We start from the raw sequence: 13,976 nt of genomic DNA, 5'->3' as shown, positions 1-13,976 counted from the left end.
CTGCATTAACGCCCCATATGCCCGGCCATATGCTCCATCCACGCAGGGGATGCTGGGGGGGCCTCAGGGGACGAAAAGGGACATCCCAGCACGGGGGAGCAGGTGGGGTTTGGATAGGGCCAGAGGTGTGGGAAGGACGCCTGACAATTGTGAGATGGTGTGGGGTGAAACTCTCTGTGCCCATCAGCAGCACAAGGGGGCTGGAGAGGGCTAGGGACCTCCATCCAAGCTGGGTGGGTCTCCAGAGGAGGAAAAGGGACATCCCAGCACGTGGGAGCAGGTAGGGTTTAGACAGGAACCAGAGGTGTGGAAAGGATGCCCGACAATTGTGAGATGGGCTGAATGTCTCTGTGCCTATCAGCGGCACAAGGGGACTGGGGGGTGTTGGGGGGGTGTTGAAGGGCACCACAGACCTTTTGAAATGGGCCCCTGGCATAAAGCAGCTAAAATGTGGGCAGGAGGATGCTAACACGGTGTAGGAGGGCGCCACTGACACTTTGCAATGTGTTTCTCTAAAGCAGTTTGGCAGCAGGTTGCAATTACACAATTTATTTTGGAGCGGATTTTCAGGACACGAACGAGCTTGGCAAAGTATCACAATGGGAATCAGAGGGTGCTGGGTGCTGCTGCCCTTTGGGAGCACAGCCTGCCTGGGTGGCATGGAGGAAAGGGTGGAGGGAGGAAAGGGTTTCTGCTCATCCAGGTCAGACACTCACAGAGGTGCTCTCTGTGTTCCAGCTCCCCTCAGACACTCACAGAGGTGTTCTCTGTGTTCCAGCTCCCCTCAGACACTCACAGAGGTGTTCTCTGGTGTTCCAGCTCCCCTCAGACACTCACAGAGGTGTTCTCTGGTGTTCCAGCTCCCCTCAGACACTCACAGAGGTGTTCTCTGGTGTTCCAGCTCCCCTCAGACACTCACAGAGGTGTTCTCTGGTGTTCCAGCTCCTGCTACAGTCGAGGGGAGAGCAGTCCTGGCAATCCAGCTACACACCTGGAATGGGTCACAGAACCACGCTTTGGAAATGCTGCTTGCTCTCCATGTCCCTTCTCATGCCGTGTCCCCTTTGCCTCTCGGTCTCCTGGTCACCTGAACTCATCATCCAAAGCTTTCCCCAGTCACCACTGAAGATCCCAGCACATTTAAACAGCCAGGATGGGACACAGCACGGCACTAAAGGACACGTTCTCTGTGTGGAACAGCAGATTGGAGAGGCAGGAGGCTGTGGATGCTCCCAGTGCTGGAAGAAGGGCTAAGAAGGGACACCACCAGCTGAAGATCCACAGGTGCAGCCCAAATAGCCTGGGGTGGTTTGGCTGTGCTGTTAATCCCACAGCACAGGGAGAGGGGAGGGTGGGATCTGCACCATCCTCAAGCCACGCTGTGGGGTGAATGTGGTTTTTCCTGCATTCTTGGTAGCTCAGACAGGTACTGGTGAGAGAGAGAGAGGATACCAGCATGATGCAAGAGGCTGGTGCAAATGCTTGAAAAGACACTTTTTGCTCTGAAAATTCAATTTATCTGGACAAATTAGGGTATTGGCTTCAAACAAAACTGGGGACCTAAGCCTCATTACATTTAATAAACTATCGTGTGTTCTCTCCCATCAGCCTGCACCAGGCTCCCCGTGATTTACAGCCCACAGCTGTAACCTGAGCCATCTCCCTGCTTAGAGAGAAACTCATTTAATCCAAGTCCAGGTCTGAGGCTCCGTGAGGGAAGGCAGCTAATCTTTCTGCCTTAGCTCCTCTATTTGTAAAATGGAAATGGTGACTTTATCCATCTTTGTGGATGGCTTATCGCTTAATCTGAGACTCTGCTGTGCCTTGATCAGGAGCCTGGTGTGAGGGGCTGCATTAGCTGTGTTGTTTGGGATGCTGGTTCCTGTTATGGCTCCAAGGACGGGGAGGAGGGGAGGGAGGCACAGGTACAGGCTCATGCCTGGGGAAAAGTGAGGAGCTGCTTGCTCAGGAGGAGATGGGGAGTATTGAGTATAAGGATAAATGAGTCTTGTGGCCCTAAACCCATTGGGGCCAGTGCAGAGGAGGCCACGGAGCTGCTGCCAGGGCTGGAGCCCCTCTGCTCTGGAGCCAGCCTGGCCCAGCTGGGGCTGTTCAGCTGCACCAGAGAAGCTCCAGGGACACCTCAGAGCCCCTGCCAGGGCCTCCAGGGGCTCCAGGAGAGCTGCACAGCCCCTGGGGACAAGGCAGGCAGGGACAGCACCCAGGCAATGGCTCCCACTGCCAGAGGGCAGGCACAGATTTTGGCACATTGGGAATTAGGAATTGCTGGCTGGGAGGGTGGGCAGGCCCTGGCCCAGGGTGCCCAGAGCAGCTGTGGCTGCCCCTGGATCCCTGGCAGTGCCCCAGGCCAGGCTGGATGGGGCTTGGAGCAGCCTGGGATGGTGGGAGGTGTCCCTGCCCATGCAAGCCTCGAGCTCAGTCAAAGCAGGAGGACACAGCTGCTGTCCTCTTGTTGCTGTCCCTGCCAGTGCAGGACCAAAGCCTGAGAGGATCTGCATCTGCATGTTGTCTTCCAGTGTCTTTATAATTCATGATGGTCTGTCTGAAAGAAGCTTCTGGCAATGTGTTTTTGTTACTGGTCTTAAAATAGGATGCAGAAGAAAGGTTTCTGGGACATAATTCATTTTATTGGCTCTTCTGCACCAGAATTAATTACAGCCATGTTTATTGCTCCAGCTAGTAGAGATGAGTTAGATAAGGGAATTACTTTGTTTAGGACAATGAATAATTTATGTCGCAAATTCGCCAGAACCTTGAAATTTGAAGGCCTGGTTTTGCTTCCTTCCATGTCCAGGGAGCAAGACTGAGCCATAATCCTTGTTTGTGACAAACATTTTATGATTTTTTTCCATCATTGTAATCATGTATTCAAACTCCTGTAGCACAAAACATGGAATTTCTCTGTGTAAGCTGCCTTGGCATCCAGGTTACTTCTGTGTGTGGTGGTGAGAGGTTTGCCCAAGGAATAACCCATTCTGTCCTAGGATAAACACATAATGCACAATAAAACACACAACTGACTGCAGAGGGAGTTTTGATGGCTTTGATGGCTCATCAAATCCTCTGCCAAGACACAGGTTCTGTGTCAAACCCACAACTCCTAGCTGAGCTGGAGGACAAGGTTTTAGAAAGACACCCTGAGCATCAGGGACTAAAAACCTCCCAAACTTTACTATAAATTTGCAGTTTCTTTCCCAAAGTGACTTTCCCCCAGGCTTTGGGCTTCTGATGAGTATTTGAATCATAGAATATCCTGAGTTAGAAGAGACCCACAAGGATGATCAGGAACTCTTGGAATATTATTAGCATTTGTGCCCCAGGGGAAAAACAAAAAAAAATCTATTTTTTCCCAAAGAGGATAGAGCTGTTGTTGAGTTTTCCTGTCCCTGGGGTGGGCACAGCTGCCTGCCCACCTCCCTGAGAGCCTGCACAGCTGTGGGCTGTGTCCTAGGATGGGGCTGGGTGGGTTTGAGAGCCTTTCCTTGGAGATGGATGGTGCATATGGGTTTATCAGCCTGGTCTGCCTGTGTTCTGGAGCAGAGCTGGAGGGCTCTCAGACATTGGTGTCCCTTGGATGATCCCTCACTTCAGAATGAGGAGGGTAGGTAGGAGGGAGAGACAAAGAAAGTCAGGAACTGTAACTTCAAAGACGAGCTGGGATGGGAGCCCGTCAGCTTCTGAGAGGAAAAACAGGGATGGTTTTCATTAGTGAGAAGGTAAAACACATGGCTAGACAAATAGCAATGCCCTTGCATAGCTCTCTTCCAGTCCAAGAAAGGACAGTGGTGGGGGACACTGGCACCCTCAGTGGAAACTGTTATGTCTTAGGAGAAAAATCTATTTATTTTAACCAACTGAGGAATAGGCTTCAGCCTTGGAGTGGCTCCCTTTTAGTGGCACCAGGGTTGCTGCTTGTGCAGAACAGAGGGCTCTGATATCGAACCAAGGCTAAAAGAAGGGACTGAGTGAGGAGAGAAGGACACTGGGGCCTAATCTGCCTCTGCAGAAGCTAACACTGCTCTGAAGAATGCAAGCTGAAGGCTGGTTATCCAGAGCTTACAGTCTGAAGGGAGGTCACCAGCATGTCCCAGCTGCCACAGAGTGTACTCTGTACCACCCAGCATGGGCAGAAGTCCTCTCAGAGCACACAGAAGGTGGGCAATTGCAGGGAATACATGTGTTTGTCAGAGTCACTAAAAGCAAAAAGCAGCAGTGGGACCGTGGCGTGGAGTGAGCAGGCCACGGGATGGCAGAAGAAACCCAAGCCACATAAAGCCCAGGTGCTGAGTGTGGAGGGGCAGTGGGGATTGGTGGCACTGCAGTGGCTTGCGCAGTTTGGCCAGTGTCTGACAGATGATGACAAACACCAACACTGGCTGAAAATTAACACTTAGGGCTTGGATTTTGGATGTGGGTACCTGAAATGGGATTCAGCTGCGGGATTTGGCAGTGCTCTGGTAGCTCTAAATGTGGTCCCTGTGTTTGTTGCTGTGTGGTTGCTTGAGCTCTGGTCAAGCCTGAGCTGTGTCCTGAAGGCCTCAAAGGTCTTTGTTTCTAACACCCATCCTCATGTTTTGCTGAAGCAAAACACAAATAATAGTGGGGAAAAGGAATCACACTGTTATCTATTATTTTTTTTTTTTTTCTTTTAAAGTACAAGTATGCTGGTGTTGCTCTCCTTTGCAGGTGCAAGGAAGGCACAAGTGTGTTGGACCCCCATCCTGCATTTTCTCAAATTTGCAGGTCAGGATTCATCCAGCAGCTGAATTTTTGTCTCCTGCAAAGGCAGAGAAGAGGTGAAAAAGCATGATAGCTAAAAAGCCCCCTGTGGATCAGTCACAAGGAGACAGAGCTGGAGGCTGCTGTGGGAGCACTTTTCAGTGCCAGAAGTGACCAAAGTGGGCAGCTCTTTCCCTTGCTTGGTGTTGGGAGTTGTCAGGCAGTTGTGAGATGGTCTCTGTGCTGGAAATTTCTGTGACAGGAGAGGTAATTCAGCAGCTGCTGAAGTGTGCTGGCCCTCAGCTTCTCCTGCCCTCCTGGACATGGCCTTAGAAGCCATCTTCTGTGTGTGGGAAGATTGGAACACTCCTGGCTCCTCCAGGAGGATACACTGCTGTCCTGGTGAAGAAGTTTTGAGGCAAAAGTTTGGCATTTGTCAGGGCCCGAACACCAAACTTTTAACTGTGCTCTCTCCCAAATCTGCTAACCTCATCCATGCTGTTTGCTCCCCTGCCTCAGTTTTCCCTCCAGGATTTTTAATTCCCATTTACTCTAGCCTTCAAAGCTTACCCCGAGGGGTCAGGTTGGAGGGCATGGGGAGAAGTGGATCATCACAGGGAAGAGGGTGAGCACTTCTCTTTTTTTGTCTGAGCAGGCTGTGGTTTGCACAGAGGCTTCAGGCCTGGGCAAGGATGAGTGTGTCAGCGTACTGCAGGGTTAGATTTTGGTGCAGGGGCACTTTTTGCAAAAGCATTTAGTGACAGGACAAGGGGGAATGCTTGCCAGCTGACAGAGGACAGGGTAGGATCAGATATTAGGAAGAAATTCCTCCCTGTGAGGGTGTGAGGCCCTGGGCAGGGTGCCCAGAGAAGCTGTGGCTGCCCCTGGATCCCTGGGAGGGTTCAAAGCCTTCAAAACCAGTTTGGGTCTGAGTGACCTGCTCTGGTGGAAGGTGTCCCTGCCCATGGCAGGAGGCTGGAACTGGATCATCTTTAAGGTCCCTTTCAATCCCAGCCACTCCATGATTCCCCAGCACCTGTAGGGCACAGGAGGCCCCATGCCACAGGCGCAGCCCTTCAGGGCCCACTCCTTGGGTTATGGGTTCTTTTTCCTTCCCTAACACTGAAATCCCTTCTGAGACAAACCACAGCACAAACCAGAATGCACTGAGTGCAGAGTCAGGCTCTGCCTCCCTAGCAAGGCCTGGATCAGTGTTCCAATGCATTTGCAAGGGTTAGGCCATAGTGTTCACCAGCCACCCTGCTCCTAAGTTTGTTATCAAAGCCTCAGGAATTTGTCAAAGCTATTAGAACATAAATTGTGCTAAACTAAGAAAGAAGAAGCTAAGAAACTGAATACCAACACAACAAAAACTAGATAACAGATGACTGTGAAACACCTAGACTATAACCAATCACAGATGCTAAGGGATTGAAGCAGAAAATGAAAGAGCAAAACAAAAGCACCAATCAAGAAGTGTCTACTTAGTAGTTTATAGAATCTATAAATATGTGTGCAAACAATAAAGTGGCTTCTACTTGATCATATTAGTCAGTTATTCAAAAGTCCTAAATTTCCCACAATAGATCAGTGTCTTTGTGACCCCTGCCTCTCTCTGCTCAGCCACGGGGAAGCTCCACAAGAGCTTCCACTTGTTCCCATCCATCCAAGGCTCTTCAGGACCATGCAGGGAACAGCAAGAGGGCTGAGCCCATCTGTGCAGTGGGACTGCACTGGGGGAGAGGCAGAGCTGCAGCCCCTGGGCTGACAGGGTGCCACGCTGGGCTGGTGGGCTGCAGCAACACCCCATATGAACCTTGTGCCCCTCTTCACAGGATCACAGCATGGTTTGGCTGGGAGAGACCTTGGAGACCATCTCATTCCACTCCTTGCCATGGGCAGGGACATGTTCCTCTAGATCAGGTTGCTCCAACCTATCCAACCTGGCCTGGAACACTTCCAGGGAAGGGGCATCTTCAGATACGCCCTGATTCCCCTTCTTCTGATGACTCCAGAATTTAGTCTGTAGTATACAGGCATAAGCAAGCTCAGCCTTGTGCTTAGCCACTAGCAAAGCATCTTCCACTTCCACTGTGTTCCCTTGGCCCTCAGATGGAATTTCCAAGTGCTGCCTTGTTGAAATGGCTTTAACAGCATCTTTGGACTGTGTAAGATCAGACTTCAAGGTGTCCATCTGAAAGGTGGCTGCTGCAGTCTCTCCCACAAAAGATTTGTGTCCTTTCAAAACCCAATCTCCACCTGGAATTCTCTGAACAGCCAAGCTGACAAATTCACAGACAGAGGTCTAGTAAGGGAGCAGCTGGGGTTACATTAGCACCAGGCTGTACAATACAGTTTTTTCAACACAAAATCTAAATAATCTAAGTAATCTAAAACCAGGGAGAAAGTTTTGTTCCAGTCAACCAAGAGAACAGATTTAAATTTCCATATTTAAAATCACTGCAATGTAAAGTAATGCTTCAATGAAAGCTCATGAAATATATTTATTCTGAATGATATGAAGGGAAAAAGGGAGTAATTACTTAGCCAAGCTATAATTTCATTCATTATTATTAGGTGGATTTAGATTACTTGCTCACTCGAGATTAGAGATTTGAAATACATGGCTGAAATCCTCTTTCTAATCCAGAATTGCTAAATCCTTGGGTATTTCTCCACGATCATGCTTTGATTTGCGTCTGTGTTGATGTTCAGGGCATGATTTCAGTTCTCTGCCAAATATTTGTTCCTTTCTTCTCCCCCAAACACAGTCCCTGGTTTTCCTGATAACAAACACTGTAGACAAACCAACAGCACCAAGGTTCCACAAGGCTCCCAGCATTTCAGATCTCAGCACAGTGTTGTGATTATAAGCTAAAAGCAAAAGAGAATTAACTTTATTGAAACAAAAAGTGCCAGCAATGTGAACCCACTTGAAAATGTGATTTTCTTTTTTAATTTTAACAGCTCTGTATAATCATAGACTGGGTTGAGTTGTAAGAGACCTAAAAGATCATCTAATTCCAAGTGGGCAGGGACACCTCCCACCATCCCAGGCTGCTCCAAGCCCCATCCAGCCTGGCCTGGGGCACTGCCAGGGATCCAGGGGCAGCCACAGCTGCTCTGGGCACCCTGGGCCAGGGCCTGCCCACCCTCCCAGCCAGCAATTCCTAATTCCCAATGTGCCAAAATCTGTGCCTGCCCTCTGGCAGTGGGAGCCATTGCCTGGGTGCTGTCCCTGCCTGCCTTGTCCCCAGGGGCTGTGCAGCTCTCCTGGAGCCCCTGGAGGCCCTGGCAGGGGCTCTGAGGTGTCCCTGGAGCTTCTCTGGTGCAGCTGAACAGCCCCAGCTGTGCCAGGCTGGCTCCAGAGCAGAGGGGCTCCAGCCCTGGCAGCAGCTCCGTGGCCTCCTCTGCACTGGCTGCAGCAGCTCCAGCTCCTTGTGCTGTTGCAGTACACAGCATACAGCAGGTACACAAACTTGACAAATCTTCTTTCTTGGGCTGCAGCTGCCAGAGATGAATTCTAACCCCTGTCCCCAGTTGCTCGGTCCCTTTGGCTCTGCCTGCCCACGAGCTGTTCCTGAGTGTGGGGATGTGTCAAAGGAAGGAGAAAGCAGACAGAGCTGGTGCTCCAAGAAAAAGGAGTTGACCTCAGTTGGATAACTGGGGTGGCTCCCATAGTGCTAACGGGGTTATGCCAATTTATGGTAGGGAAGGACTTTTTTGGTCCTTCATCTTTTTGGAAGGGGGTTTCTAAATCCTACTGGTTCTCACTTAGCCATTTCTCTTGGTGTTAATGTACTCCAAGAGGATCTCCAAGGTCCCTTCCAGCCAAACTATACTGCCTGTTTGCCCTTGTCTCTGTTAGGGGAAGAGGTTATTGTTTCTGGGTGCTTGTGTGATGTGAATCCTCGGTAAGGTGGAGTAGATTCTCATTTCAGGTTGCACAGTCAAAGGGGATAGGCATCCAGTCCCAAGACTTTGCTCACTGCAGTTTCACCCATGGAAATTTCAGCTACAGAAAGGGTCGCAAGTTTTTACTTTGGGGCACCAGGATGTCACTTCATGTTCACTGCCACATCCTAGCAACTGAACCTCACATCAAGAGATGGAGCAAGGAGTGGTGCTCAGGGACCAGCTCTGAGTGTTTAGGCAGCTTCTGAATTGTGGCACTCAGCACCCTGCTCATTAGTATGGCTGGAAAAGGCATCCATGTTTTCCTATGTAAAGTAAAATAAAACAAATAATTGTATGAGGAGGGGGAAAAAAACCAACCACATTTTGTAAAAAAAAAAAAATCTCAAAAACAAAACAAAACAAAACAAACCAAACCAACAAAATAAAAACCACCAGAAAACCAGTCTTGTGGAGAGGCACCTCCAGCCCTTTTGGTTTTTCATCAGCCTAAACAAATGCTCAGGACGTGAGTTTGGGTGCTGCCCAGAGCTGTAACCACAGTGGTTGATGTTTCAGTCACGTCTGGTTTCTAGCTGCTACCTGCTCTCACTCAACTGATTTTTAACTCGCTTGGCATTTTCTGTGCGTGCAAGATGTTTGATTAGAGCCCTTGTGTTGCGTGTGTGGAAATAAAAGGCCAGCCAGGAACAGACAACTGATTAGGCATTAGGTGAGCTATAATCCTCCCTAATCACATTTCTAAACGTGGTAGTTGGAGGTGGGATTAGAGTTATTAACATGCGGACAATAAAGCATATAATTTATTTAACAATTACTGGCTCTTTGTGAAGGAGGGTCTACATGAGATGCAACCACACACCAGCTCCTTCATCCTGTGCAGGATGGAGCTGCTGTCAGTGACAAAGCTGGCAGATAGGGATGGATGTCCATTGACATGAAGGGCAGGAAAATAATCACAAATTCCTCCACAGGACCCCTATAGGAGAACACTTGACATCTAGATATTAAACAGTACAAAAATGGAAAAAAAAGAAACTCCAAAGCTGAAAAAAAATTTACTGAAGTTTCCTAGTCTTCTCTTCCTGGACACACTGAAATGCAAATGTACAGTAATCTAAAAAGCTGTTTAAAAACTTGTAGGATGAACAGGAGGCAAAGGCAACAGCTGGCAAGCAGTGATGTTGTGCAAGATCAGCAAGGAAGGGAATTCCAGAGCTCCCAGACCAATCCCTGTCCTGACCCTGTCATACAGCTATGCTGGGCACTGTGGTGTTACACCAGAGATTTGCATGCCAGGTAGAAATTCTGGTAGTCAACAGATTTGTATTTTAATTCTTGAGTTTATCATGCCTGCCTTTGAAGAACTGAGGCTCCATCTTGTGATTGTGTTGAGGATGCTTGGGACAGCAAGGTTTTTTCCTTAGTACTTTAAAAAAAATGAAACAAAACAAAAGTCCCAAACCTGACAAGCAGACCCAAGCTTGAGACCTTTAGAAACACCAAACCCCCCAATTCTGCACCCCAGCCTGTTGCCTAGGATAGGTATTACCCTACTGAAGGGTAATTCCAAGTGGCTCCAAGAAGCATTCAGGTCTGCTGTGCAGCAGGACAGAATGCCAAAGCCCGGGGGCATCTCAGCCTGATCCCAGCACCAAGCAGATGCAGATGAGCAAGCCCAACACACAGAGCTCTGTGTCCATGCTCTCTGATTGCTGCAGTCCAGGAAAAGGCGGGGTCCTGGGCCAGATGCTGTTTGCAGACAAGTTTTGGGCATGGTTTGGGATGTAGGTCAGGCCAGGGACCATTTGCAGCAACGTTTTCCACATGCCTGCCCTGTTTGGAAAGAGGAAAGTCTGGCTCTGTCTGGGTATTGCTGGTTCCACGCTGGCTGCATCTCTGGCTGTGGCACCTACACCATGCTCTGCTGATCTGCTCACACTGCTGCAGGAGGGGGAAAATGAGACTGCTGTGGCCAGCCTCAGGCCTGGTTCCAGGTTTGGACCCTGCAGGTTTAGACCCTTCATGCTCTGCTGTGTGTCCAGAGCCAAGCTTGCAGACTTGAATACTGAGGTATCTAAAAGTTAAGAGGCTACATTTATAGTCGGGGCAGAAAAACAGAGGGAATTCCTATCATTATTCATCTCACCCTAAAACAACCTCTGAAACAGGCCAGATGAACTGTCCTCTAGAAACTTTAGGATGAGTAACTTAGACTTTGATGTCTAACTTCTAACATTTGGTGAAGTGCATCCAACCATCTGTCTGCTAGGATTTGGTGTTGGAGATAGCCTCAAGGCACTCTCAAAAGCCAGCACAGGCCTAGCCTGTAAATCCCACAAATGCCTTTTAATTTATTTTTTTTTTTTTGGAATATATTATAGAGCAAAACCACGTTACAAATATTGTTGCATGGGAATGAGGTTGGCCCTGTTCCCCTGATCTTCCTCCTCAAGGCTTTGTTCTTGCCACAGACAGCAGCCATGCAATGCAGCTCCTGGCTCAGAGCACGGAGATCTTCCATGTAAAGCATTCTGTGAGAGACCTGGCAGCCTTGCCAACAGCTGAAGCTGTAGTTGGGTCATGTCACAGACTTGAGCCATATCAGACACCAGAAAATTTTTGTGCTCAGAAAAGGGCAAAAAGACAGGAGAGGAGAATGGCAGAATTCATTCATGGGGACAATCCTGTCCATCTGGATCATAAATGGTGCTGGGATAATTCTCTCACTCTTCTCTGCTCCTCACCCTTTTGCTGGGAAGCAAGCTAAGAAGAGATACTGATGTTCTGTTTAAAAAAATATTTTTTTCCAAGCCACTAGCCTTAATTTTTAATTGTACTCCAAGTGTAAATTGTCACAGATTTTCTTCTGGCTTTATCTAGCAGCAGGAGACCACTATCTACTGACATTAGCTGTTAAATAAGTGCAAACTACCTGTAACTGCAGCATTGCATGTGCCCGGGGAATTTGTGTAAGCCTGAGCTGATGACAGGGATGGACTTCTGGAAAAAAAAAAACCCAAACCCTAGAACATCTTAAAGAGGCAGAGTTGATTCATCGAATTATGTCTTCATCTGAAATTGTTGTACTTGCCACTGACACAAATAACCTGTGAGATCATGACTGAAAGAGGATTCAGAGGGAAAATATTCTCCCCTATCATTTTGTTAACTTTGTGCCTTTGACAGCACATCAGTATGTCTAGACAGTTCCACGGGTAGGCTGGCAATCAGCTGTCTGGCACTGACACGTGGCAGGTGAGACACTGCAGGTGCCTCTCCTCCGGATCAGCTACAGGAGAAACAGGAAGGATGATCACAAAGAAGGCCAAGTGTCTGGCTGTCACTTCTCTAAGCATTTTCAGGACAGGGCAGTTCTCACACAGAGCATTGTGGCTGTCAGTGCCCATCAGCAGAGTCATTAGAGCTTGTGCTGGGCACTTTCCCTGGGCAGAGTGACTGCTGGACTCAAACCTGCTCCAGGCATGTCTCCATGGTGTTTCTTAAGAATGGACAGAGTTCAGACTGACATTCCCTGACTCTCTTACTCCACAAACAGTGTAATCACCTGCCAAGTTTGGTGCATTGCAAAATCCACCAGGGCCTGGGTAGCCAGCCAGCCCTGAGCTCCACACTGTGCTGGTCACAGAACTCACAAACCCTGAGATACTGAGCTCCATCGAGAGGTTTTCAACTCTCATTAAACTATAGATGAATCCTGGAAACAGCTTTCCAGATGATTCTTCTGTTTTCTTTAACTTCTAAGGGGCTTTTTCTTGCTGGTGGGCCAGAGTTCAGCTGAGCTTCATACACGAAACTGAACAATTGCACCCAATTCAAGGTCCTCCAAAGCATTGTACTGTGATAAAATCACCCACCGAGTGCTTGGGCCAAAATATTTAGCCTCTGCCCTGCAAACCACAAACATCTATCCCCTTTCTTATCTAAGGAGAAGTCTGTGGTTACACTGAGCAGAGTTAATGTCAAAACTACACACAGAGGACAATGTGGGTCCTTGACTCCAAAATAAAAAACCTCCTTTAAATCTTTACCTAAATCTTAAGTTTAGCTTTTAAGTTTGTGAAAGACACTTGCATTCTTTCTGCAAAGAAGACATAATGTCCTTGGAACATTTCCCATATAATGTCTTAATATCTGCTTGAGGTGCAAACTGTTTTTTTTTTTTTTTTGTTTTGGTTGGTTGGTTGGATTTTTTTGCTTTAATCTTCAAGCCAGTGGATGAGAGCAAGATGCTCCTTCTGAAGGTTGATACTGTTTTTCTTCTGTTGCTGTAGACTCCGAACTGGTGCAGATTGCTCTTTGTGCAGGCTTGGAAAGCAATGTATCTTGGAATGAACACATAAAGCAGGATCATTGAATATTAGCCTCTTCCTTTGTTTCTTGCCCTTTGCAGACCACTGCCTCTATTTCAGATGCTGCTCCTTTTTATTGTCCGTGGTGTCAGCTCCCATGTTTTCCAAGGTTTTCATCTTTTGCAGCTCATTTTTGCCCTGCTCCCTGCCATGACACACATCAACATACTGATTAATTCTGAATCTGACTTTTGTAGCCTGTATGCAGTGATTTCCTTATCTCTGCTTCGTAAAACTGTATGATCTGTAATCTGCTTGCCTGCAGCCCTGTCAAACTTGCATGAAGGAGCTGACTCTGCCAGACTGCAGTTTCAGGTTTGGTTTGGTCACATCTACCACAAGATATACCTCTCCATTTCCATTTCCACCAGCAATACCACTCTAAAGCATTTAAGTTCTCATTTTTGTCTGACCTTTCCTCACCTGTAAGCGTGGAGATCTGAAAAATCAAAAGCTGTCCTTGCCTGTGGCTGGAGGCTGGGAATCTTTTCTTACTGCCATGTTTCATAAATATTGACAAATTACTTTTACAGACCAATTTTCACAGTGCAGAAGGTGTAGTCACTGAGAATTGGTGTTTTTAAGACAGCTGTCTGAAGGAATCAGGGGCGCACATCTCAACATGAAGAGCAGGGACTGCATTTGGGAAAGCAGTGGCTTTAAAAAGAAACTTACTGGTCACTGTATCTATTCCTAGTTTTACATGGTAGCCCAGAGAGGAAAGAGGGCCTTTGAACGTATAAACAGATGACAACTGAACAAAGGCAGAGAACTGTTGTACCACTGTAAATGAATTAAAGGGCTGTTCACGGTTTCAATGTTCATATTTAAAAAGAAAATTGAAGAGGTAAAGAAGTTGTGGGATAAACCTGAAAGTTTGGAAATCCTCCTAGCAGGGAAAGACTAAAGAAACTTGGTTTAGAGTGTTTACTTTAGAAAAAATCCACT

This window comes from Ammospiza caudacuta, chromosome Z (genome assembly GCF_027887145.1).
Source record: "Ammospiza caudacuta isolate bAmmCau1 chromosome Z, bAmmCau1.pri, whole genome shotgun sequence".
Taxonomy (NCBI): Eukaryota; Metazoa; Chordata; class Aves; order Passeriformes; family Passerellidae; genus Ammospiza; species Ammospiza caudacuta.
This window is presented reverse-complemented; position numbering follows the sequence as displayed.